Source organism: Cyanistes caeruleus, chromosome 2, assembly GCF_971803275.1.
Source record: "Cyanistes caeruleus chromosome 2, bCyaCae1.hap1.1, whole genome shotgun sequence".
Taxonomy (NCBI): domain Eukaryota; kingdom Metazoa; phylum Chordata; class Aves; order Passeriformes; family Paridae; genus Cyanistes; species Cyanistes caeruleus.
This window is the reverse complement of record NC_141702.1, coordinates 118,614,874-118,642,497: the sequence shown is the minus strand read 5'-3', so window position 1 is coordinate 118,642,497 and position 27,624 is coordinate 118,614,874. Positions and strand designations below refer to the sequence as shown.

At 40.9% G+C, this 27,624-nt stretch overlaps 1 protein-coding gene and 1 long non-coding RNA gene across 8 annotated transcripts in view; one reads left to right on the top strand and one right to left on the bottom strand.

The window, feature by feature from the left end:
- Positions 1 to 27,624, top strand: part of LOC111926423 (uncharacterized) — a 237,871-nt gene that overhangs the window by 11,448 nt on the left and 198,799 nt on the right. The gene's annotated exons all lie outside the window — the stretch shown is intronic.
- Positions 115 to 21,516, bottom strand: LOC111926429 (uncharacterized). 3 transcript variants are annotated; one of them, XR_002862931.2, is made up of 5 exons: positions 21,195 to 21,462; positions 7,235 to 7,445; positions 4,245 to 4,297; positions 2,937 to 3,064; positions 115 to 2,817 (listed from the first exon to the last, which is right to left on the bottom strand). It is a non-coding gene; the product is annotated as an uncharacterized LOC111926429 (long non-coding RNA). The 3 variants fall into 3 exon arrangements; XR_002862933.2 differs by lacking the exon at positions 4,245 to 4,297 and having other exon boundaries at positions 1,837 to 2,817; positions 21,195 to 21,516; XR_015282475.1 differs by lacking the exon at positions 4,245 to 4,297 and having other exon boundaries at positions 1,837 to 2,817; positions 7,235 to 7,334; positions 21,195 to 21,466.

Below are 27,624 nucleotides of genomic sequence, written 5' to 3'. Positions count from 1 at the left end.
AGCAGAATGTGTGTTCTGAATGTACTTGAGTGAATCTAAATACTGAAACACACATGACAAATAGAAATCATGTAGTGCTTGGAGACCTCTACAACCTCAAATCATTACTCACAATTTATTTGCTTTTCTCTCTGTAAATCAAAACTTTATTGTTTGAAGATATTTATGGCATTCAATTTCCTCTTCTTTTAGCGGGGCTATAAGAAAAAAGTGAACAATTTCAGTGCTTTGCCTTCGTCTCTCTCCACATCTTAGTGTGTGCTGTGGCACATGGAAACGTGTGCAGGTGTATGAAGAAAATAGTGTCATGTAGTCCTTAATCTTTGATCCAACCAAATTTTGCCTTTTCATTTGTATGTTCCCATCTTCATCCTCTTTGCCCATTTTCCTGTCTGTGTTTCTGATATTCTCTTTAAGTTTTTGCTTCTTGGATTTTTTATCCCCTTTCCCTTTCAGAGTCCTCTGTTCCTGGAGGTGAAACTCTGACACACTAAACCAATGTGCCATTTCATTCCCTGATTTTTATGAATCTCTTAATTTTGTGCTCTGAGTGCAGGTGCTGTTTTCTGATGAGGTGAAGAATTGGTAGGGGAAAATACAGTTAGCAGTGATTAATACCCAGTGAAAAATAAAATGTGAGAGAGAGGTGAAAAATGCCAATAATGAGCAGGATCACAAAACCAGGGAATGAAGTGGTCCATTGATTTTAGTGTGTCACCCTTTTGTTTCCAGAAATGCAGGTTATAACTCCCAGTGCAGGTAAAAGGGGATTTGATCTCATCCTAGTGCTGAGGTCAGTCCCTGTTTTATGGCTGTGACACAGTTGGATGTGGGTGACACTTCTCGTTCAGGGAACAGAATCCTGGGACAGCTTGAGGAAAGGTGCATCTGCTGCCTCATACAGGGAAATACCCCGTGGATTTCTGCAGGAGTTGGACTTGAGACTTGCACAGACCTTGCATTTACAATTTAAATAAAATCAGTTGCATTCTGCTCTTGTATTAAATGGGATTCTGGAGATTAAGCTCAAGGATTCACAGCAATAAGAATTCCTGAGAAGCCAATCAAATGTTAATCTGTATTAAAGGTGAGACAGCCACTATTTCACACCATATTAATCATTGCTTTGTACACAGGCTCAAACACAAACACAAAACTGAATCAGATCTGTCCAGCTCCTAAATTTCTTCAGTTGTTTCAAAATAGGACCAAATCAGTAAAAAGTGAAAGAAAACACAGTACTAACCATCACCTCATAAATCACTGATATCTATGTCATCTCAGTTAGAATTTAAACTGAATTTTGGGGAGTGTAGGGCCAACAACACCCCCTGTGAAAGAGCAGTGTTTCCAAACATTCAAAAGCTGCAGATGAGCTGCATTGCTTGTGTTTGTTGCTTTGAAGTTTTGAAAAATCCCCTTTCCTTGGCTCTGCAGTGTCACACTTGAAAATATTCAGGTTGGGTTTGTTGTTCATTATATAAAATATTAACGATCTTGAAAGTATTATCGTGTTTGTTTTAAAGAAACTATTTTCTACGCTTTAATTAAAAGTTATAATTCACTATCTTTTGACGAAGTTATCTTAAATCTTAATCTTATTGGTAATGGTACTGGGTCAGATTCAGGGAGAAATACAATCCTTACTTAATGCAAACAGTAAAAATATCAGCATTTCTAGAGATATGGTTGAGTTCAATTCATGTGCTGTACTAACTCTGCCTGTTAATTAGAAATATTCTCCTACTTATGCAAGAATACTGGGGAAAAGGGCATTCTCTTCCTCATTAGATATTCCATGGGAATCACAAATGGACAAAACCAGGCATAATATGATGACTGTTTTGTTATTAAAGCACTTTAATAAGGTTAATGCATCCATATGAATGGTTTTCAAAATAAGTTTCTGTAGTTTTGAAGGTATGCTCTGGTCTAGTACAGTAATAAAGAATTTCCATGTGGGGAAATAGCCAAGTTCTTCTTTATTTTCCATTTATAAAAAGCCAATGAAACATACAGTTTGAGATGGCTATGGAAGTAATTCTCCTTATTCTCCTTGCATTCTGGTTAAAAGTTGTCTTATTGTGCTCTATCTGAGGAAAAAGTGAGAAAATACTGACTTTATATGCAAAACAAGGAGTGAAAAGTAAAAATAAAATATGGACCGTAAAGGACAATTTATGCCTTGCTAAAATGTAGAGTTGAGCACTTTTTTTTCTGCTCTGATTTTTCATAAAGGAGAGCTGAAGCTGCACTGCAAGTTGAAAGGTTTCTAAAAGAAAAGAGAAAATCTTTCTGTGTTGAAAACTGCAGCAAGTGGGACCTTATCTATATGCATTACTTTGATTTCAAATTATTTTTAGCATGGCTTTTATTGTACTCATTGTTACGTACATAAATCTTTAAAGTAATACGTTTTGTAAGAAATGGTCATAAAAATTTACAGCCAGTAACTTTTCCCCTGTCCCTTACAATGATATTCTACTAAAACCATTAAATGGTTCTCATTAATGCCCTTTAAATGATTGTGTAATGACCCACAATCGCTTGTAAGTGAACAACCATTAAAGAATTACCAGTTCTTAGCATGCTTTTAAGTACAGTTTAAATACATGGGAGGTAACGTATAATATATTAGAAAAAGTATTAAATTTGAAATTGTAGAAACAGGATGGCTCCAAAAGGAAGGAGTGGGTGGAAAACCTCTCCTGTGCTGACCGCAGCCCTCGGAGAACAGTCCAGCGGCATTCCTTGTTGCGCATTTCCAGCAATGCATCCGTATTTATTTGTTCTCTACAACCACTTGGGTTTATGAGCCTGGTATTGGAGTGATTTATAAGGAGTAAAATGACACTGTGAGGGTGATTTCCATACAAATACGCTGAAATCCAAATCCCATCCATACCTAATGGCTGTTATTGGAGAGTGTGACCCACCTGCTGCTTGCAAAGGGCAGCTCTGAGCCCAAAGCCAGAAGGGGGAATGGTCACTTCAGGGGGTTGCAGTATGAAAGAGGGACATCCCCTGCACAGCTGACCTTGAGAAATCCCAGGAACGTTCAGATCTGCATGCAAAGAAATGCAAGTGACAGAAAAGACGTTTTTAATAAAGAGCATTAATTTAATGGAGAGTCAGAGGCACTTTGCAGCATCTTGCCACTGCAATTCCAGCCTAGCCCATTGCTGTGATCCCACCTGGGATGAGCGAGCTGCAGTGGCAGCTCTGTGGGTTGAAGGGGGCGCTTTGCAAATGGGTCCTTCCCCTGTAATCACAGTGGCTGTGGGAAGTGAAATGCCTTTCCCAGCCCTTGGAGGCTGTGGGGACAGCCCACACCCAGTTTATGTATGCTCTCACTTCCAAGCTGCTGCCTGGAGGAAAAGAATATCTGGCAACATTTGGCAGCTGCCCCATGCAGCAGAGTTGCTTTCTGAACTCCAGTCCTTGTGCTGTAGAGGTGGGCTATGTAGAAATCCACCTCATGATCCAAATAAACTTTCTCTTGCTAATTTGATATTTGCTTATTCCTACAATAACAAGATTCTCTTCAGTCTCGTAGCCTTAAAATGGTATCTGAGGAAAAGGAATTTCTGTGTCTCCAAAGCAAGATTATTAGGAAGTGGAACCCTCATTACCTGATGTTTTGGTAGTTTTTGGCTCTGTTACTCTGTACTAGCATCTCTAAATCCAAGTGTTTTGCTTTGGGCACGTGGATGAATTTTACTTGAATTCTCAAAGATTCAGGTTTGCAATGGAGAGAGTCAAACAATGTGGAAAATAGGTATGTGTTTGGATTTATTTGTTTCTCTTTTATATCTGAGAATTGCATCTCTTGACTTTCTCTGTTAGCAGTCTGGCTGGCCTGTTGTTGGCTTCAAGTGCAATTGATTTAATTCCAGATCACTTGGTCCAACAGGGATTTGAGTCTAGAGCTCCAACATCCCTGTGTCCAAACCACCAGGATGTGGAGTTGTGATTTTCAAGGAGTGCTCTCTCTTTTTGGTCCTTAACAGAAATTCACTGAAGCCAGTGTGTGAAATATTTCAGTTCCATGAAATTTCATCTAATGAAAATATTCTCACTGGTTATGCCCACTGCTGAGAGTATCTGACCACTAGTTTCCAAGGCAGCAGGCAGCCTAAGATCACATTAGACTTCACAGAATGCTTAGATACACAAATTTCAGCAGCAGCAACAAATGCTTTGTCATGTTTGTGTTTCCTAAGAGCTGGATTCCTCCTCCTTACCCCTGCTATTGGCATGTTTGTCATCTCCTCGAGTGCAGAATGACCAGGTGGAGCTTCCAGAGCAGAAGGAGAGAAAAGGAAGCTTTTTTAACATATTAGACCGGTACAGTTCCATAACATTGAGTTTATAGATGCTTTTTTGTGCATTTTTCTTTGAAGTTCCCAAACTGAGCTGCACTTGCTGGTCCTTATCTGCATCCTCATGCTAACAGATTGTGATCCAGGTATAGTGCAGCCGCATATTTAACCCATCTGTCAGTGCAGCTGAGTTGGATATTTTTAGACTATCAATCACCATGGTAGCTGGGTCTAATATCTGTGCATCCTGCATCAGAGCAGCTACTTTGGGTACTGCCAAATAGGTCCTGGCTAAGAGACTGAGATCAAGAGATCTCCAGAAGTTTTCAGAGAAGGAATTGGATGCTACAGACTTTGTTAGAGCCCAGGCTGGGCTGTAAAAGGGTCTGAGTGAAGAACAGGCAGGAAAACCTGTAAATTCATGTGCTTGTATGGGCAAGGATGGGGTCTGAAAAAATATCTAGGCTCTCCAACCTTGGGCAGTGAGCAATTCCTATTCCTCAGGCCTCCAAGCACAGGGAGGCTGAGGTTTTTAACAGTAAGAGAGGGTAAAATGCACCTGGAACATGCTATGGGAAAGAAGTTCTTTGGAGGGTGTTGTAAGAGACAATTGGATGCTGCTCTGAAACAGAAGAGGTTTTTGGTGGGAAGAGAAGAATGTGCATTCCCAGGAAGCTGACAAGACTGCACAATATCATGGCATGTCAGGCTTGCTGTCACAACACTTCACCTGGCAAGTCACACACAGGAGCTGAGCGTGATTACTGCACAGCAAATCCCTGCTCGTGGAGTCCCTCAGCAGTGCGGGACTGACAGAGGCAAGGGCAGATGGAGATGTTCTGTCCGAGCAGAGGCAGGGAGACAGTGCTTGGACTTCTGTGTTTGCTCTCCTGTCCTTTCCTGGGCAATGAGTTCATCAGAAGTGCTGCAGGGATGGCTCAATCCCAAAACACAGACGTTTGTCTGTGTGGCATGAGTGGGTGGTGTCTGTGGTCCTGCTTTGCAGAGCAGTTTGGGTGCTGGGGATTAACCCTCCTGGAGGGGTTTGCCAGACTAATTAAATATTAAACAAAAAACTTCTAATTTGGCTATCTGGATTGGTAGAAACACTGATGGCTTGAAATATATATATATTTTACTAGACCACAGCGAATTGGTACCCGAAGGAAGATTTTATTTGTTTAAGTGTGTCTGTGATGAACGCAGTTCTGGTATTCCAAAAGTCTATGTACTGCAGACTGAAAATAGGCTTCTTGCCAAATGGGAATTGAAACGCACATACGTATTACACTATTTGCCTTAGAAGAAATTAATTTTCAGCCAGAAGCAGATAGGATTATTTAATATTTATCTTTAGCTGCAGGAAGATGAATCTATTATTTTATTTTGTTATTTTATGTGTGGCATTCATCCAAATTTTCCTATAGGAGGTGCTGATGTATTCTTTTCTGTGCTGCATGAAGGTTAAAGAGTCTTCAGCTGTAAAATTTCTCCAGTGACCCCCAGCAGAGACCATCCTTTTCCTTAGGACTGGGAGAAGGATGCCAGGGTTCATCGTGAGGGTGTGCACGTATCCAAGAAGTGCAGGGAGAATTGGGAAGGGAGGAGATTCTTTCCTCAGTTGCTTTCCAAGTTAATAATATTGGGAAGTTAAAACATCTCCAGCATAAAAATTGAGTAAAGGGACTGGAACAGTGTCGTGTGTCAAAGCTGACTGATTTAGTGCTGGGAAAGAACGGGCTGGAGGGGATGAAGTTGCAGTCTCACAAAGGACCATGGAGCTGGGACTGTTAAATATCAGTGGAGCATCACCCTGCCCTGTCAGCAAACTTCCATACGACTGGAGTGAGGGATGCTAAGATGTCATTTCATGGACTGCGTTATGTGCTGCTTACAATGAATATTTCATCCATGGTGCATTACATTTTTGATAAATTGTAACTTCCTGGACCAAAGTTTGGTTAGCTTATCTCCAATGTCTTTTGAAGATCTTTCAGGAGCTGATTTTGACCCAAACCCACCACTTAGCAGGAGTCTGTAGCCATGTGGTAACAATTTAAATTACTGTAACAATGGCAAATCTCCTTCCTGCAACTAATAAATGCAATTTATAAGGAATGTTAAGTAGCAACAAACAACTTGCTACTTTGAATTTCAACCAAACTGATTAAATAATTAAAGTACATTTGTGGAGTTGGGGTGGAAGGGAGGAACTCTGGGAATTGTGCACGTTTATTCAGATATGTAGATGTTTGACATGACCCTTTGGCTGTGCCAACAAGAGAATTTCAGAGTTCATTCCCAACCTGCCTCATCCCAATAACAGGAAGGATATTTTGAGGTAGTTCAGGTTGTTTAAGGTGTATGACCAGAGTAAATCTGCTTCAGAGAGGGGTTGATAGAGCCAGAAGGGCAATAGTGTCAGAACAGAGGAGTCAGTGGGACAATGGCTGGGACACCTGGGGCTGCTGGGTGACAAAGGGTGCTCCTGGATTCAAAATCAGAATATCCCACAAGGATCATCACGAAGTGATCCTGACCTAGAGGAAAGCTTTAAAGCAAGCACCACCTGGCTCTGCACAGTACACAGCAGTTGTAGACTGAGGCAGGGACTTGTGTGCTTGTGGGGTTCACTTCCTGTCTCGGGATTGTGGGATTTGGGAGGCAGTTTTCTTTTTACAAAACCCAAGGATTAACATTATCCAGCTTTTGTGTATATTCATCCAGTAAAAAAAGCATTTAGATTTTTCCCTCGATCTTGTTGTGACTCCCAGATCACCTGCCTCAGTTTTCCACATGGCACAAACAGCAGTGACTGAAGTTGGAAGAAATAATATAGGATTAAATTTTTGGTAGGGATTTTTCAAGTTCTCTGTTCAGGAAGTTGCAGAAATAATGTTTATGAATATTACCTTCATTTCCTGAGGGATTCCACAGGGCTGGGTCCTGTGCATGGAGCATTCTGTTTTTTTTTGTTGTCTGAGCTGTAGCCTAAAAGTTCTCCAGGTTGTACTTTGTGACATGTTGAGAAAGTAAAAAACAAAATGAGACGGAAGAGCAGAAAAGTTGTGAGTCAGAAGCTTGTTCCATCAGATTTTTTATTTCCAGCCCTGTTCTTCAATCCTACAAATGGAATAGAAGGAGAGTCAGAAACACTAATGAAAAAACATCAAATATTTAAGGTTGCAGGATTTAATAATAGAAATCTTCAGCATGATTTGCCAGGCTACATGGTGTGTGCTGCTATCCATTCAAAATAAAACTCATAATCGTGGTCCTGCAAAGGCTTTGAAATGCACTCCTCTTTGACAGTTTACCCATTTTGCTGTTACTGAGGTCTTTAAAGGGTTTTTAAAACCAAATAGAGCTGTGTATTGAATTCAGGTATCTTTCCAAAAACCGTTCTTGAAGTTAAATAATTTGTGATTTTCCTAGGTCAGTATTATGCTACTGATAAAGAGAGAGTATTTCACACTGTAGACTTGAAAGAACAAAATTCCCAAAGCCTTTATGATAAAACAGTGACCAAAATATAAATAATCAAATATTAGCTGCTTTATTTGTTTTAAAGAAATTTTACTGTAAGTTCATGACATTCAATAAAAAATACAGAAATCTAGGTAAAATACTTATAAAATGGCAGATCCATACATGATGATTTCTCCTAAGTTGAAAATGCTCATGCTCAGTCCTTTCATATGGACTCAGAGGGGTTCCAAGTGACCCTGGTATCTGTTTTGATGGCATTTGGGGTTAGTTTCTCCTGTGAATAAAGGAGAGTTGTTGGAATGTGTCTGAGGGACAACTGAGGCTCTTCCATGCTTTGGGATTTACCTGGGCCAGAGTCACTTTTATAGCAGAGACTGCAATTCCCCAGTACAGCTTGATTCATTGCCATTAACAAAGGATGCCTGCAATAAAATATAATTGGTGCCATCCCTTTGTCACGCTGAAATGATATTTTTGTGTGGAAAATGGAAAATTTCAGCGTTTGCACTTCACAAATTGTCACCCTCCATGTATTGGTGTTTGAGTTATGGCCTCGCAAGCAGCAAAACACCTCTGTCTTGCCAAGTATGTGTTAAATTAGTGTATGAATATGGAGACTCTCATTTGTTACTTAATTGATCTGCAGGGCTGTCAGATGAATCTGAAAGTGCAGGTAGTGACAAGAAGGTTTGGGGTTTATTTCCAGGATAATGGAGTAAAAATGATACCACAGATGAACACTGCTGCTGTGGGTTCCCTGGGCTCAGGGGATCCTCTCCTTCTTCCTCAGGCAGGCCCAGGCCCAAACACCTGGGCCTGGCCCATGAATGTCATAAAGCAGCCACGTTTCTTTCACCTCATCTGAAATCAGGTTCAGTTTTCTGTAGTTTTTTAATTTCAAGACCTTTTTCTGTGTCATTGCTAGAAACTGGTTTCATTTTTCTCCTCAATAAGGTTTCCTGCATGGGCACAGAGCAGTGGACATGTGCTGAGGCTTCTTGTGCTTGATATTTTGATTTTGATGTCTATGTAAGAGGCTACCTGACTCTTAGAGTCAGGAAACTCCACTTAAAATTTGAGGCCCTTGATTTTCAGAATTGCAGCCTGGCTGAGGAGCACGCAACCTGGGCTTGAGTAAAAGCAAAAACAGCCTTGCAAGAAGTGCATATTATTGTATAAAATTTACTGCAAAGAGGAGTGATAGGAATAGAAAACATATACAGTAGCTTGCTGCATGCTAGCAGGTCTTTTCTGGGCTCCTAAATGTTAACTGGGTAGTCATGTAAGTTATTACACTCATTAAATTAGGCCACAAACAAGTCAACAATGATTCAGCAAAATGGTTTTGTTTGTATAGTGCAGGGAAGTCTGATAGATAACCAGTCAAACATTTATGGCTAAATGGATGAAGATTTTAACATTACAGCCTAATAAAAGCCCCATACTGTGTGATTAAATAAGAGGGAAAGCAGTAAAGAAGAGAAAGCGTAATGATGGTAACATGTAGGTCAGTTACAATTTAATTGTCATTGCACTTCATTGCGAACATATCAATTCTCTGCTGCTTAGCTGAGCAGAAAACAACAACTTAACATGTACAGTGGGCCCGTGGCTGCCTGGCAAACCCCCACTTCCATCACCTGCCTTCCACTACTTCCTTAACAGCCGCGGGAAGTCTTCCTGCCTTAATAGCATCATCCTGCTGGAAGCTCCTGCTGCTCGTGTCCTCCCCGCGCTCGATGCATCGCTGAGCAGTAAATTTACTTCACTCTCCCCGTAGAAGCTAAAATTAGGCTGTTTGCGTTACAACTTGCAGTGCTCCTGCACCAAGGAACACCTGCGTGCAGATTTATTTTGGTTTATTTGGTTTCAAATCAAGATGGCTTTGCAGAGGCAATACCCTGATGGACTGCATGAGAAGAGCACAATGGCCAATCGTTTTTCTTGCTTATCCTATTTATTCCATGGCTCCTTTCTGTATAAGGTATAGCTTCATTAACATTAATTGCAGCTTTAGCAACTCCACGGAACTGCTTATTCCTGCCAATGTTTTCCACTGTATTATATTTCCAGGGGTACTGAAGAAAGCTGCAGGAGGAAAAAAAAGTCTGTTTTTGGTAGTTTGTGCTTCTTTTTTTTGTTAATCTGGGTAATTCAGTGGGCTCTCAAAGGACCCTTAGCTTTGGCACCTTTTTAAAATGATAGCTCTAAAGAATTGTCTGTCTGGCACAGTTATGCTGATCTATAGTAAAGACTTAACAGAGTACATAACCAAACTATTAATTCAGGTGCCTAAGGTGACATATTTTATCCAGCTCTGCAGAGCTGATTTTATAGAGAGCAGAACATGGTTCCCATTTGGATGGGGAGCAAAAAAAAAATCTTGAGAAGTGAAGGGAGAGCTGCCTGGCACCCAGGGAACCTCAAGAAAGAGGCTGGAAAAGTATCTGTTGGAGAGAGAATGCAGTCAAATTTGGGAATATGGTTGAGTCTTTTCCTTAACTCTAAGGGGGAGGTTTTGTGAGGGATCAGCAAACCCTGACAGTGTTTTTGGGACAATCTCACTGGCCTCCACTTCCAAATGTCTTGCAAGCTGAAGCTGGGAACAAGTGAACACTTGCAGGTTGAATTTCTGAACTGCTGATTTCTTTGGGGCATCCTTTGGCAGACTCAGGTTTGTGTGGATGGGAAGATGCACATCAAACCCAAACTGTACCTGGCACAAGTGCCTCTTGTCGCTGTGGCCTTTGGCTGCCTGGGACTCCTGAGGCTGCTTCCTCCTGACACATCATCTCCCCCAAAGAGGGTCCTGGTCCCAGGATCGGCTTTCCCAGGTAACAGGCCTCTCCCTGTGAAATTCTCTAATGGCAAGTGCACTCCTCTGTGCACCTGAGAGCTCCAGGAAGGTTTGTGCCTTGCAGCAGCAGCATCTCCTGCAGCTCCCTGTGGAGCAGTTCATCTGCACAGCCCCCAGCCCAGCTCAGCACGGCCAGCACCTAATAGCACCAAGGAGCCCCATTGCAACAGCCTGCCTTAGTGGCTCTGGAGGAAACTGCTTGCAAAAATCAGCCTGGATAAAATACCCAGATGTTTATGGTCAAAAGGTGCATTGGGAGCTGTCGAGGCAGCAAAGGCCTATTTGGAGCGTGTGTTTGGAGGCTTAACAAGATTAATGCCTGTGTGTGTGAGCCTGTAGGGGCCCCACTGAATGGTGTTCTCTCCATACCTGGGGGGTTTTGCTGCTTAAAAGTGAAGTTTGGGTTTCTTCTCAGTGCTGTGAAACAAGGGTGGTTTGGGATCTGCCTGTCCAGCAGAAGGAGTCACTGTAGGGAGGAAGGTGGGTTTGGTTCCCTTTCTGGAACAGGACACAACTGGAACACAGCTGTTCCACAATCACAGCACTGGGATAGTTACCTAATTCTCTCTGGTTTCTCATCACTGTTACCCTGGTGATGTGACACACTCTCTGCTCAGTTAGCCAGTGGCTACAGTTAAAACCTGACAACAGCCAAAGAACTTGCAGAGTTTTTCCTTTGAGCTTTTGATGCTGCAGTGATGTTTGGGCCGTACAGGAATGAAAGGAATGAAGCTGTGGTTTGTTAAAGAAGGCCCAGAAGTTGGGAATGATAGCGCTGCTCTGCAATGGAGTGGGGGTTCTGCTTTCTCCATTTACCAAGGAGCATCTATAATAGCTTTATTCCTTTTGACTGTCTGATAATTCCTTCCTGCTTCCTCACCCAGAGCAGAAATACGTAGAGCAACCTTTAGACTTTAAGGGCAGTGAAGGACAAATTTGAGGGAAATAAAGACCCTCTCCTAGGGGTTAAACCTAATAAATCTATCCTACAGCCTCATACCCAATGCTTTGGCTTTCTTGGGTACGTGGCTGCTATTCATGAATCCATTTTTCCTGTGTAGCTGACAATATATTTTTTTATACTTTGATCTTCTGCTAATCCAAGGGATGGCCACAATTACCATCTGTATATTCAGCAGCAGGGACCACCAGGCCCCTGCACGCCGTGTCCAGGTGTGTTTTCCTTGTGCTTTGGGGAGTTTGGGAGGTGGGTCCTGCCTTTCCCACCTGGGCTGCGAGTGGGGCATGGGCTGCTTTTGCTGCTGCCACTGGTACTGGTCTGTACCTTGTGACGTAATTTTAGGAAGCTTATTAGACTTATGATTGATGACAGCCCAAAGAGGATCTACAGCTATGCACTGACATTCATGCTTGCCTTTTAAATATCAGACTCCATAGCTCCAGATCTCTATTTTACACTCAAGTGCTCCAAGCCCCACATTAGCACATCCCTTCCTCCTCCTCCTCCAAATTAGCGTGTTCCTTTAAATGCACCAATATTTCAGCAGTTGTGTTTTAAACAAATCCTGCATTATTTGCCCTTTTCTTAGACTGCTTAATTCTCAGTTGAATGTTAACAATCCTCTCTGCTGAGATATAAACATAAATAAATTGTAAATATTCCCCTTCCCATTATGTCGGACCCTGGCTATTCCTTTATTTTTTTTTTTCTTCCCCCTTATTAAATTATGTTTACCTGAATACATCAGGTTCATTTCACCTAGGCAGGATGTCCCATTAAGCATGACAAGTAGAAGGTTGTGAGATTAATGCCCTTCTTGAGCCTGAATTAGCATGTCAGCATCTTTTCAGCCCTGGGACCAGAGAACATAGGAAGCGTGCCATAATGGACCTTAGCCTTTAACTGAACTGCTCTAATATTATTCCTATAACAAGACTACTTTTAAAGAGGCTCATTATTGGCTTCATTAGATATGTTACTTGCATCAGTGGCTGTAGTTACTCGTATAATATGGGAGAGGTTAACACAGCGTATTTTTTATGTATTATATGGCATATAGCTTGAAGTAGCCAAAAGGTTTATGGCGATGTAATTGGTAGTTAGTGTGAAATTTGTAAGACAAATAGACAATACCTAGGGTAACCCCTATAATCCTCTCCTTTCAGTTTTTTACAGCCACCAAAGGGCCTCATTAAAACAGCAGTCAGCACCTTAGTGAAAAGATACAGTGCTTATAGTGCCCAAATTTGACAGAAAATCTGCATTTTGTAAATCTGACACCTTTGATAGATTATACAGTGTGAAGCCATTGCTTCTAAGCATTATGATAACGCTTAAGGTTCTCTTCTGAATCCAACCGTGCTACATTCACTGGATATAACAATGTGAAAAAGAGCTGGTTGAATAAAATAAAGCATCCGAGATGGAGAGGAGCCTTTTTTCCTTTGGTACAAAGCTCATCTCATGCAACAGCTATGGTTGATATCCCTGGCTCTGTTTGTACCCAGGGATATGGGCACATAAATATTGGCAAAATAACTGTTTAATATACACGTGCAAGAAGGAGCTGTGCCTTCGTTACCCAGTGTACATGGCTGTTGCAAGGGAAAAGGGTGCACAGCGAGGCTGGTATTAAGATTTCTGTGTTAGAGGCACAATTCTGCTCTCACTCCAACTTGAGAACCCAAGTGGATTCTATTGGCCTGAGTGAGTCCTGTTGTCACTCTGAGTGCTGCAAATCTGCTGTAATGCACTGGCTTACATGGAATTAAATGGACAGGCGGAACGAGAATGAGAATCTGACCCAACGAGGTTATTATTCTTTCAGCTTATTTGTAACAACAGTGAAACAGAAATGAGCTGCATACACAGAGCACGAGCTCAGAGTGCTGTGGTGGGTGGAGGAGAGCTCAGTTCTGATGTGCTGAGGTGTAATCTTTGATATTTCACTTACTCAAAACCAGATTTGGTAGAGTGAACTATTTGAAACGGAGCAAGCACAGCTTGTCGTGGTTGATTAGTTGTGACTATTTGGCCTAATCACAAAAGGCAACCTCCAACAGCCAGGGGTCCAAAGGAGTAATTATTATTTCCCTTCCATTTAAGAGGTGGGCTCGAGCCTTTAAAGCTGCAAAAATTTTTACCAACTTGCCAAAAATAAAATGAAAACTCTCACTTAGGTCCCATTCTTTGTGGTGGAGGAAGTTCCTCTGGGTTTCTTTGCTCAGGGGTATGGAATGTAGGTTATAATGCTTACACAGGCTCCAAATGTGACAGCTGTTTACCTCTTCATCTGGTAATTGAAAGATTTCCTTTTAAATTAGAGCTGCTGTAGACAAAGAGTGGAGCAGAAATCGCATTCAGTTCCTTGGCAAAAATATAGCACTGATCATTCTGAAAGAGGTATTTCCAGTGTAGCCCTTTGATCATGGCAGAAATCCTACCACAGAGTGTTGCTAAAATAGGAATGCAAACAAAAAAAGGGGGAGGTGTTACATATGTGAAACCCTTTTATTCCCTTTTGCATCAAGATTTGTTCCTTTGGTGAATCTCATGTTCAAAAGGGCAGAATGAGTCCCTGCAGGTAGCAGAGGTGAAGTGCTCAGTGATTCAAGAAAGTTTAATTTAGAGCTCTTAAAAAATAAAAATATACAAGAAGCAAATATTTGAATTGAAAATGAAAGAATTTCTGAGGAATAATTTTCACAACTTGGAGTTTAAAGGGGTTTTGTTTGTTTTATAAATTTCAAGTTCTAGATGCACATAAACCCAGTAGCAAACAGGAAATTACTGGAGCTATGCTGGCAATTAATTTGTGCCCATAGCTATTCTATAATAACCTTTCTTCATAGAGACTTAAAATTGTAAAATCAGTGACAATATCAGAATTGTTCAGTAATTTGCAAATGTACTTTAAAAAAAAAGAAAACCAAACACCTCTTTGGCTGCATTATCTTGATCCATGAGGTTGTTTTCTTCAATATCTGAATTCAGGTGAAGCATCACCCCATTTCATTATGGTTTCTCCAGGACTATTATCAAATTCATTATTTTTGTCAGCACAGAGTTAAAAATGTGCAAGGGTGGAAGTTGCCTGTATTTCTGATGATGTGAAGGAACTTTGTGTCTCCTGCTGCTGTGGGCTACCTGAAGCGTCATCACCAAAGGAATGACTCCTTTTAATTGCATTCCTTGTTTCCACGTTGTCCAGAAATTATTTGCATTTTTTTGGTTTTGCTAGGAAAATCCTTCAAAACAGAACTTTGTGGCTTTCTTGTTTGGTATTTGTGATAAATCCCCTCAGTCCAGGGGTGCATTTTGGGTGGGAGGGAGATGGGCAGTGCAGGCAGAGATGCTGGTCCTGCGTGCGAGGACATGAAGGTTCCTGGGCCTCCTTTCTCAGACAGGGACTTTATTGAATCACGATTTAATTATAGAGCTGGCCATTGTATTTGTTTAAAAATTAATTTTCATTGTAAAAATAATAAAAAACAACCCCTCACAGACTTGCCTGGAACAGGAAGTGGGTGTTTGTTCCTGTATTTCTTGTGGAGGGTGATGCTGTGGAATCCAAAGGGCCGGGTTTAGCCCTGCACGAGGATGCTGAGTGGCACAGAACAGCAAATTTTCTTGGGCCGTGTGTACCAGAAGGGATTTGGTTGTGAGCAGAACAGGGGCTGGCTTAGGTGTAGAGAATATTGCAATCTGGGCCTCCAAAAGGCCTTTGAAAGGAACTTTTTTCCACAAGTCCAGGTTTTGTGATCAATGCGATGGCTCGTGCTGCAGAAGGAGCATTTATGAGTCTCATGTCTGGGGGTTTTAATTCAGTGGATTACTCACATCTGTTAGGTGAGAATTACAGAGTGCTGGAATAATGTATTCTCATGGTTTAAATCTATCACTGCCAAGGGCTACTGAATAGTAAGTATCAACATCTGTGTTACTTCTTTGAGTTTTCTGATTAAATGTGTCTAAACATTTCAGCTCCTACTGGAAATAAAAATAAAAGTAGTTTCAAGGCAGTTGAGGCAGGATTTTAGTGGAACACACTAACAGCAGACATTAGTTAGGACTGTGAGTGAGATTAGCCCTAAATAACATTAAGCTGGCATTGTGATTTGTATTATTGAAGACACATCAGGCTCTCAAAACTGTAAATAATGGAGTAAATATAAACAAAGGTATCTGTATTTTGACAGTGATGTTCCACCTCTCCTTCCCTGCATACACAAAAATCATTCAAATGCCTTTTCTTTCCCTGACAAAAATATTCATTAAAAACATTTCACTGTGCTGCCTTTTAATATAGCGCGGGCATTCAACCTGCGCAGGAAGCTCCCTGGAACCACACAAATACTGTGTAATTATCTTGTGGCTCCCTGCTGGCTGCTGCATATTCCAAGCACAAAGTGAGCAGCACATTTCTAGAGCCTGACTTCTGTCTTCATTGTCCCTGCTTGGAATATGAAGCTCCACTTCATTATAGCAGACCTGATCAAACTTGATAGATTTAGCCATTATTCTTGACTGTGTCAACTTTCTACAGCTTTTTTTTCTTTTTTTTTTTCTTGGGCTCTTTTGTTTTGCCACCCAGGGACTGCATCTTATTTCTAGGCACTCTGCCTCTCTCTTTTTCTTTCTCTCCTCCCCCCTCCCACCCCCAAACAAACCAAGGTTTCAGCAAATAATGCTGCTTGGGCATCATGTGATTTGAGGAAAATAAGGCTTGCAATTTTTTCTCAATTGTGCTTTATGGTTTTTATTGACTTTGCCCCCCCCCCCCCCCAGTTTGTTTCTATAAAAAAAATTATACTGCAATATTGACAGACAATACAGAAAAGCTTTGAAAATCCTTATTTTCTGTTAGTGGTACTATAAATTTAACATTGTGAGGTTTTTTTGTCTGTTTTATGACAACTTTCAAGTAGCACTTCAGAGTTCATATTTTCAAGGCTGATTCAGACAAATGCATCTTATCAAATTTTATAAATCATTACTTTGTTTGTTTAACCTCCAGACATATCACCACGTTTTCATTGCAAAAGGCATTAGATCATTCTTGGGGCAAATACAGATGTTAATGGGACTGGTTTACCCTAACAGATTGCTTTGTAGTTTTTGAGAGTTGCTATGCAACAATAGGGGAGCAGAGTGCAGCTACAACCCCTGGTTTTTAAAGTCCTGGCTGAAATATGGAGCATTTTCATAGATCCCTTGAATTGCCACCGAATACCCTGAGCCAATAGGTGAGGAATTTGTGCCTGAATTTCTAAGACTCCCAGGGTCAATCAACCCATCTTTGCTGTTATTAATGAACATGATGAGCGCAGCAATGAAGCTTTTCCAGCTTTACATTTGCTCTGTAGTATTTGTTATATCTATGTGTACACTTCACAGGCAGAATCAATGTGGAAAAGCACTTTATAATTAATTTTTACATATTATATAGCAATCCTGCATTGTTAAAACTTTGGGAAGAGATTAGACTGCTTTCCTTTTGTTTGTCTTTTGGCTGCAGATTAAAAGGTAAAGGATGTCTTATAATTTCCAACAAGTTTACTGAGAGAGTCTTATTGAGGTACATTGTTTAGCAGCATTTAAATACTGTTAGGAATTGCTGAGATGCCTTTTTATTTTTTGAAATTAAAAAATCATAATTTTTTTTAGAGTGGCATTTTCAGTCTCACCAAAAGCTTCTCGGCATCTTAAAATGTAAATTGCAGAGAAGCAACACAAAGGATAAAGAGAAGATTTTGAAGGCAATCACAGTGATCACTTAATTCAGTCTCTGCATATCCACTTGGCATAAGGTAATTAGAGTGCCACATTGCTGTAAAGACAGAAAGCTTAGGGTACCATTCTGACTCACCCAGACGATAATACATGATTAGAAGTCAGTGACAGATCACAACTGCTGAATGACCCACCAAGGTCTTATCAAGGGCAAATCGCATAATTAGCATGCACTTGGCTGGCAGAGGAGTACAGTGCTATTGTTCTGGCACAATCAAATTAGCCCAGCCAATGGGGTCACTGTTCCATGACCTCAAAGACATTTCAGGGTTTATTTTTCTACCAATGGAAACATAATAAAAAAAGAAAAACAAGTCGAACCCCCCAGCCTGCTTTAAAGTGAGCTGAAGTTCCTGTGGACACTGCAAATGCCTGTCGCAAATGGATTTTTGGAACACACTCTGCCAAATCCTTAGTTCATCATGTATGGAATAAAGGAGTCTGCTAATGCAGTCTGACCCTGGGGGACACACATGTAATGGAGCCACTTTGAGAGAAATCTGAGCATCCAGCCAGGCCTGGAACTCATTTATCCTGGATGCGGCCGTAGCACCGTGCACGTGATGGGGGAGGGGGAGCCTTCATGCAAACACAAAATCTTCCCTTCATTATGATAATTAACACAATTATCTTGATTTGCTCTTTTTATCTGTATTTTCCCCAAGGTTTGGCCGTTTTATTTGTGTCTCTCTGCTGCTTCTCCTGAGCAGGGCTCTCAGTGGGAACAGGAGTAGTGGTCGGGGCTGGCAGCCACCAGGACTTCAGGCGTGTCCTCCCTGGAATGCCCACGATGCTGAGTGTAAATCCCCAAAAACACACAAAGAGCATTGCCTGTCTCCCCCTGGAAGATGTCTCCTGGCTTTACAGACTGTGCAGTGCACACTGGGCCAGTGAGGAAGTGGAGCCTTCCCTCCTGGCAGCACAGTTCTCCAAAGCAGTCAGAACCATTAGCTCGTATTTCTTACTTAGATTTGGAATTGTTGGTATAAATGTGCTTTTCCCCCTTTGTTCTCAAAAGAGAAATAAGGCTTTGAATTGATCTGCACACTTGTTAATATGCATGGGATAGAGGGAAGCCATTGGAACTTTTAGGAAAAGTGGGAACGTGGCCTTTATTTGTATTCTCTTCCATTGCACTGCACATATTTGGGCTGCGTTTCCAACCTCTCCGGGATAATTGGATCAAAAAGGTCTGTAATGAATTGGCTCTGTCATGTCTGGGCCTCCATCACCGCTTCTCTTTACTACTGGGTTTTTTAAGGCTGGGTTAAGTTAACTCAAGATAGCAACTCTAAAATGTTTATATTTCATGAATTTAAAGATGAGTCTTTGCATTCAGTCGGAAGGGAAATGAAACACAGCATTCCCATTTCTTTTCAAGGGTTTGGTCCCAGGTCTTTTGCAGATGGGAGAGTTGTCACAGAGGGTATTTGAGCACAACAGGCTCTTTTCAGTCCTGCTCCTGGTTAGTACTGCATCATTGCAAACAGTGTTTGTGACATCATAACAAGCAGGAATGATGGCACACATGGAGAACTGACCTTGTAGTTTTGGACACAGGAAAAGGCTGCAGAGATTGGGATCTTGTGACTTTTTTTCCTGTTATAATTAGTCTTTGTGCCGAGGGGAAAGTAATAAGTACTGAACTGATGCCTCCTTAAATTATATATTTCCAGTGTTTTACTGGGCATGAAATTTTACTTTTGAGCCAATTAAATAATTCCGGGTTTAAGCTGGCTTTGAATGGACTGAGGCTTTATGCTGCTGAGGCTGCCTTGGTCATTGCCTTGTAGAAGAGCTTTGTGATCCTTGTCTGTTCCCAAATACATTTTTATAGACAAACGAAGGTTCTTTACCAAGTTATGGTTTGAGGGTGAAATAGGAGAGTTTACTAGAGAAGGGAATTCAAATTACAGTGAGTGATTCAGGGTCTTCCCTAAGAATTAATTCTGACAATACCTTCCATTTATTGTAAATACCTTGGCTGAGGCTGCAGAGTGTGTGCCATTGAAACTTTTCCTTGGCTGGCAGAAAGCTTATTTCTAAAGGTCTCGTTGATTGTGCAAACACAGGAACATTTTCTTTCCTTGAGAATTAATATTGACTGTGTATAGAGTGCTGGCAGTACTCCATCCAGCCACAAAATCATATAAACATATATAATTACTCTGAAAATCTAATCTATTCCTGGATACTTAGGCCATGTGAGAACTTTTGTTTCCCTGCATAAAATGATAAATTATATACAAAGAAGCAATTATGGTTGTTCGTGAATCCGAGAGAGATGGAAATTTACACTTTGTAAATACAGACCTGCTTTTCCTAAAAGGCATTTATTTCTGCAGTTTTATAGAGGTGTGTGTTTGTATCTGGATGGATGTCAGTGTGGGGATGTTTACCTGTCTGTGTAGGAATAAAATGAAAAACTGTGTCTTTGTATACTCTGCCTGTGTAGTTGTATGTGTGAGCATGTAATAATTCATAGTCCCATAAGCTCTTGGTGGACATTGCTGCCTCAGTCACTCAGCCCCCACCATGAAAGTCCCCTAACAAACAGGATTAAAATTCACTCCTTTCAACCATCCCAGGCATTTATTCCTTCCTTTTCATTGAGCTACATTTGTCTGATTTAACAAGATAAGATTTGAGTGCTGATGCAGCCCGTTGTTAATGCAGCAGCCGCATCCGCCATACCATCGACACTATGCATCAGAGGGATGCATAAATCAGGTATTCAAAAAAAATTAGATATGCAGCACACCAGTTTTATAGTCCCAGCCTCAGAAATTGAAATGGCCCAGATTAATGTATTATATCTTACACACTGTCCGAGTGAATCAACTTTAATATATTGAACAGATTCGCAGAACAAGACTTTGTTATCTAAGGAGCACTCGGAAGAAGGAATTGACCTGAGGATTTGATTTGGTTCACGTAGTTCATGTTGTACAGCAGCATTTGAATAGTTTCACATAAAAATAAAATTTGTATCAGAAATATTTCACATCATCCTGGGCTTGTTCGTATTGCGGCTCTGCAGCGGGGCAATATTACAGAAACAATGTCCAGCAAAAAGATGATTTTAACCTTTGCTTCAGACATGTCAAAACAATATAATGTAATTTTAATGCAAACTGCTGCTTCGTGGCAGAGGCGCCTCCACACACTGACTTGAACTAGTTTAGGTTTATGCTGAAGATGAAAAGCCCATTGAATTTCATACAGAATGGAAATGCCACCGTTTACACTGGGTCTGTGTTCTGTTGGAAGCTGTGCAGGGACAGAGTCTGGCTGTATCTCCATGGACAACCCATAAAACAACTTTACCTGCATAAGAAGGGCAGATGAATGTGAATGTTCATGTGGGTGGGGGTGTCCCTTTGATTGTGAATTACCATTGTTATTAGGGTGGAGTGGGGGTTGCTGTTTGCTCATTGAAAATAAAATAAAAACGTGATGGAGCAAGAAAGGCAGAACAAGATAGCTGAGGTGTGTCTCAAAGGGTTGTGGAGCACCTTTGCAGAGGTGTTTATCCTGTTTATTCCTTGCTCTGAGTGATCTAATTCCTGGGTAGTTTATCCATAGATAACCACAGCTGTGCTTTTGGATGAGTGAGTGGTTTGGTAGCTCCTCTCAGTTCTGTACAAAACCAGACAGGGTTTTCTGGGTAGGGCACCTACACCTTGTGCTGGAGTGTGAGGGGGGAGCTGTCTGGGTACCCCTTTTTCCATGTGGGAATGTCTGTAAAGGGAAAGGATAACTTGACACTTACCCTGTAATTGTGCTGTGCTGATCAGCCCCAAGGGGAAATGCCATATTGAGTCTCCGTCTTAAAGGGCGCTGGAACAGATTATTTTGGTGTTTGTGCTCCTGGAGATGCAAAAGATGCTGAATGGGATTTGAAAACTCCCAAGCATCTCACTGTACTGGAAATCAGTCGGAGTTCTGTGCTTCTCAGGCATCTGGTGCCTCTAAAATATGGCTGGAGAGGACTGGAGTCTTTTAAGGCTGCCCTTTTAGAGCATTTTATGTCAACCTATTTGTGCTGTTTACAAGACAGATGTTCAGAGAGATGAGGGTGGACTGGGGCTGATGTGATGTCACAATGGAATGGCTTAGACTATAGGAACCATCCCACAGGATTGTACCTGGAGGTGGTGTGGACTTATCCCACTGGAAAGCAATTAACAGCACAGGGAGCCCATCCTTGCCTGGGATTTCAGAGAACGAGGATCACACAAAAACAGTGCTACAGTGACCATAAGAGGAGCTGGTGGAGATGGCTAGGTATTTTTTCAGTCATTTGAGACTCTCTGAGGCCACTCTGGGCCCTGCACAACTTGTGTGTTTTTATCTTTGTCCAGAAGATATAATCCAGCCTGAATGAATTTCCCAGTCCCTATTTTATTTTCCATAGCAAATGTTGTAATTCACAGTAACGTAATGGGAAGCAAATTGTAATAAGTGCATTGCCTTTTTGCCTTTTGTAGCTTGAAAGCAGAATAATAGCAAATTAGAGTAGGTTCATATTATTTTTCAACATTCAACATCCCCCTGCCACCCTCATGCCTGCCCCAGCCACTTTATATGAATTATTGGTCTTTCTTCAGAGAAAGACTGATCAGGCCTGGTCCAACTTTGTCTATCTACACTGATATAAATGAGAGATTATTATCAAATTACCATTTATTGTGTGCTGCTGGAAAGAGTAATTTTTCAAGAAAACCTCAGGGTCAATCAGCCTTGAAGAGAAATCTTGGTTTATCAACAAATTCACCATCCTCTTGTATATACATAATCACCTGTAATTAATGTTAAAGGTGGACAGAAATCCAAAGCAAAAATGTAATTTTAAGATATGTTTATCCTTAATTGTGTGGATCTGGCTCTTTTGCTCAGTGTTGTTCTTGAGTGTGGAGACCCTGTGCAAATCACTGGTTTTCATCAAATGATCTAAATGCATATTCAGATCGTTTGGTGAGCAGGGAGGACTTCAGTATGTCCTGCTGACCTCACAACTGAATTACCTTTGTTAGCTCTCTGTCCTACCAAGAGCAGCTCTCTTTAAAACTTTTCTGCTTTTTGTTAAATTTGTAAGTTTTTCCCCCACTATGAAAACCAGATCTCATCAAATTTACGAACTTGTATTAAAAACTTTTAAATCAGGATGAGTGGAAATATCTGACAGAATTCATGCCACGGTTAAAGTGCCCAGACAATTATGGGAACATTTTAAACCCAAGTTATTCCAATGCATTAAGTACAACTCTTTAATGCTGCAGAGTCTGTGTTCCATCTGTTCCATCAATTAAACCCTACATTGATCTATGAAGTTATTAAGCATCAGCCAAAGTTCCAAACAGATCTGCTTTGCCACCAGTAGAAATCCTGTGTTCAGTAGGAACAACATTAAAATTTCTTTTACAGACCCTCCTAAGCCCATTTTTTCAGATTTCTATAAAATTTCTTTTGTTACCAAGTCAGATTTGAGCGTTGTTGTTCCTGTCAGTTATTAGAAGATCTCACCCAGAGGATGGTTGTTGGGGGGAGAGGTTAATTCTGTCTGAGAGGGTTCTTATTTTGGCATTTCAGGCTCAGCCTTGAGGTGCTGCTCGTTATGTTCCAGACAGAGGCAGTCCTGAGTTTTTTAACCATAATCCTACTGGAACCTTGTTTATCCAGTTATGGAAAGGTAGAAAATGTAGGCAAGAGGTGAATGATGTTTTTGCAGATGGGCTTTGCTCACTGATGGAACCTTTTTCCATCAAGATGGAGCTCCTGCCTGATTTCACATTTAATACAGACTGGGAATGCTGCAGCTAATAAGACCTATAAGTAAGGAAAACATGGTTAAGAGGACACAACAAAAGAGAGAGAGTTGTGTCTTTTGAAAAAGTTAGAGGTGGCAGGAGTTTGCCACTGTCGATTTTGCTCTCTAGGACATTTGTCAGGGCAGATCCATCTCCATGGTTTTGGATATCATGCAGAGTTATGACAATGATCAGATCTCTGGCTGTGGGTGACAGAGCAGTAATTGGTGCTGGCACAGTGCTAGAAATTTCCTGTTGACATAGTCTTGATCTCCTTATAACAGACTGAAGTTTTAACTGAGTGGATTTCACCCCAGCACCTGTTTTTTGGTTTTTTTCCCAGGGCTAGGGAAGGGATTTCTCCAAGCATAGGGAAAGGCATGCTGATGGTTGTATGGGAAGTGTTCCTTTCAGGGTTGTCAAACACTGGGTGACAAGATTATCTTTGTTGGATCAGAAAGCAGAAGCATCTCAACAAGAGAATCCTTGCCTTAAGAACTCCACAACAATAAGAAGAATCATCACCAAATACCCCTTTTCAAGGTGTAATGAGTAAGTTGTCCCTTATTAAGCACCTTTGCAAGTTGAGGGTCCTTAAATTCAGGGTTAAAATGTCCTGAGCCACGCTTTCATCTTGGCTGGGTGTTTGTGCTTGAGAAACACAGAAAATTGCACAAAATGGCTCTACAGGTCAATCTTTTCAAGCCCCACTGTGCCTATGCCCTTTCCTTATAGACTCCACAAGCCAACTTGGGGAGTTTTGTGCCAAGTTAGCTCCTCCCTCTGTGGCTTTCTGGAATTTCATCCTCCCTGTGGAATGTGCCATATGTGTGACTGCATAGAGAGCAACCCCAACCCCCAGTCTGACATTCCCTGTCACACTTTGGGTTTGGACCTAACTCGCTGTGACTGAGGGACAGCAACAGGAGCAAAAGCTGTGAGTACTGAGATCATGGCAGGCTGGAAAGTTCCCCATGGATACCCCATTCCTGGTAACTGCTCAGCAGGATGTTGGCCTCCAAAGCTTATTTGTGGGGTAAGACATTTAAAGGAAGACAGCAACACCTGCACTCCTGGAGGTGAAGGGGAAAGTGCAGCAATGCCAGAGTTGGAGGGGCTCATTTTGGAAAAAAACTGAGTAGAAACAGGTTAGAATTAAGCAATCACTTTCAAAATGCTTTTGAGAAGCATATAGCAATAACTCATAAGAAGTACTTTTATGTTCTAGATTGAATATATATCAATCCTTTGGTATTTCAAGTATGCTGCAGTTCAGATGGTTCTAGGCTGGTGCATAAAGAATTCTGTTCCCCCAAAAGAATCTGTGAATGAATGGCTGTATCTGAGACACAACTTGGTGCTGGCAAGGTAGGCCTTTTCTCAGGTTTTCCTCTTCCTTGAAGAAACAACTAGTTGTAGTGCTGCCCTGTTTTTATACTCCCTTTTATTCCCAGCAGTTTTACATGTCTGTGTCATCCAAAATAATTGCATTTGCCTTATGGAGCTATTTCTTTTTCTCCCTATATATATTTTTTTTTTTGTCTAGGCTGCAGCAGGATTTCTGCGTTTTTGCCTGCCTTCCTTCCCAGCTTTTTTTTTTGCGACTGGTTCCTTGAAACACCAGGATCCACAGAACTGGAATGCTATTGCAGCTTGCTGTCAGACTTTATTTGGATGTAGTGCACAGTCTGAAATGTTTTATATAACAAAAATGTAAAATTCCTCTAACACTGTCCTGTAACACTTTAAGGAGAGAGAAAAATCTAGGTGCACGTTCCATTTCAGGCTTTATACTTCTTCCCCTCCTTTGCAATTACATGTGAAATGAAGTGAAATTGTGGAGTGATATTCTGAACCTAAAAGCTGGTGTAATTCATTCCATGCCTACTCTGTTGGGTTTTTTAAATCTGTACTTTTAATTTCTTATGCAGAACTTCATCAGTCTATCTTTAAGAACATGTCTAGTGGAAAAATCCAAACCTCTTCCTTATCAAATCTTATTTCTCATGTTTTAAAAATGACATTTTAATAGAGGAGTTATTTCAATTAATCAAGTTTTAAAAAGTAATAAGGGTGCCTGGAATGCATAGAATGTCAAAACATCTGGTTCTGAGATTTTTGCAGTGATTTCTGCAGTGCTTTAGAAGGATGGCAGCTAATGATATGAATCAGCAGCCCCAAAATATTCCCTGCTCAGACAGTAGAAACTTTCTTGAATTATATTTATTTTGGTGCAGGATTAAAACTCAAATGGAAGCTCTTGGACTGTAAAAAATAAATTAGTGAGATTGAGCTGGCAAAATACAACCATGTCTGTTGTGGCTGTGAAAGGTGGCCTGAAAAGTACTTTTGTCAAGGTATCTTTTTGTGGGGCAGTTCACACCAGATCTGGTGGTGGTATTCCAGAGGAGTCATTAAGATAAACTTTATCCTGATTTAAAATTGAATGAGTTGGGAAGGAAAACAATACAAGCAGAAAAAGAGGTTGTTTTTTTTTTTTTTTTTGCTGGAGGACAGAATTTTTCAGGTTTTCAGCAAATGTAGTTTGGTTGGTGACATTTTTACTGAGGTACACAAGCAGATCAGATGAGTGTTCCTGCTGAGAATCCTCCCCCAGCTGTCACTCACCCTTCAAGGGAGATGAGGACAGAATATTTGATAAAGTTGGAAAGAAGAGAGAGGGGAAATCCTGTTACAACTTCCAGCTATGCCTTTGGGGAAAGCACTGTTCATTATTTCCCGATGCTTTTTAGGATTTTCCATCATGTCATTCACCTCTTTGTGGATGAATATTTCAGTGTATATCCACCAGTGGCTCTGTCTCCCAGATACCAACTTTTCTTCTGGCAACTTGAGGAGAGGATTTTATGTCTTATTTAAGAAAGGCTCTCCCCACTCCCTGCTCCAGGTGTTTATGGGAGCACCTGGCTTTAGGGAACCTCAGTAGTGCTTTCAAGCATGAGCTACTTTGTTGTGCCTATTTTTTATTATTTATAATCTCATCAAAGGATAGTTTATAATAAGGGGGTCAAGTTCAACCCTCCATGATTTAGGTAATTTACAGATTTATTCAGCATCACAGTAAATTGGATTGCTTCTGGCTTTCTTAGAAATTAGTGGGTTTGTAGATCAGAAAGTTTGCAGTTTGTCTCTCTGAGGGATGTTACAAACAAACTGTTAACCCTTAATGAAGTAAAGCATCTGTGATGGCAATTTCCTGGGAGCATTTTTCAGGAGGAGGAGGTGGTTTGTTGGGCTCCAGCATTTGATTTATATACAATTTATCAGCTTTAGATGCAGGGCTTAATTTGCTACCTGTGTGTTATTATATCTGCTATTATTCCTTGTGCTTTATTCCCTTTGTGGCTGGAACCCAGAGTGGTGGAACAAGAGGTGGAAATTGGATACCAACTGTGTGTGTGGAGAAAAACATCTTGTGCCCATTTCTCCTTCCTTGTCTTCCCTCCTGTGATCATCTGCCACACACCTGCTCCTTCTCCAGGGCTCAGGCCTGTCCTGTGCTCCTCTGCACTTGGCCAAAGGGTGCTTTTATTCCAAAGTTAAAGTTCTGGGCAGGCAGGAGACACTCATGGCAACTTTGGTGGCCACAGCAAGGGAGACATGGGCACCTAAATCTGAAATCTGTTTCTCCAGCCTGTTAAAACCTTTTCCTGCTCTGTTGACATTTGTGCTGATACTGCTGTGCTCTCTGTAGGAGTGACAGGTGTCCTTTTGAGTATAAACATCCCTCAAAATGTTTTACAAAATCGTTGAGGATGTATTGAGGAACAAATTAGAACAAGTTGTACATCTGGTTGTTACTAAACAAAGACCATGGATTTCCTTTCCTTAAGACTTGAACAAACAGCATCATATTCCAAAGCAGGGGAACATTTTCCAAATTTGAAGCTAAGGTATGAGTTGAAGCAAAAATAATAGTGGTATGTCCAGGAAAATCAAGACTTTACTAACACAGAATATGATCAAAAGACTACAAACACCATCAAATGCATTTCCCAGTGATGGGATTGGTGTGAGTAGAGAGAATATTTCAGTTCTTGTTATTTGCATGTCCTGTCACTTTGTTTAGAGATTTTGGTAGTAAATAAAGCTGCAGGCAGATTTTCATATGAATGGAAATCTGGCCATAGTAGCCTTGCAGTGACTCTGAAAAGTGAATTTTTTAATATAATGCTTTCCTAATGAACATCTTAAACCAAAGAGGTTTTGTGCATGAATTTTAAAGTTTCATTGAGGGACAGCCATATACTTAATACACTTGGTCTGGCTGAGATGGGTAATAATCATCTTTAAATCCGTAAGTGGTTGAAATGTCAAGTTTATGGCTAATATGGACTGTAAGAGTTTTCTGTCAAGTGTTAATGATAAACC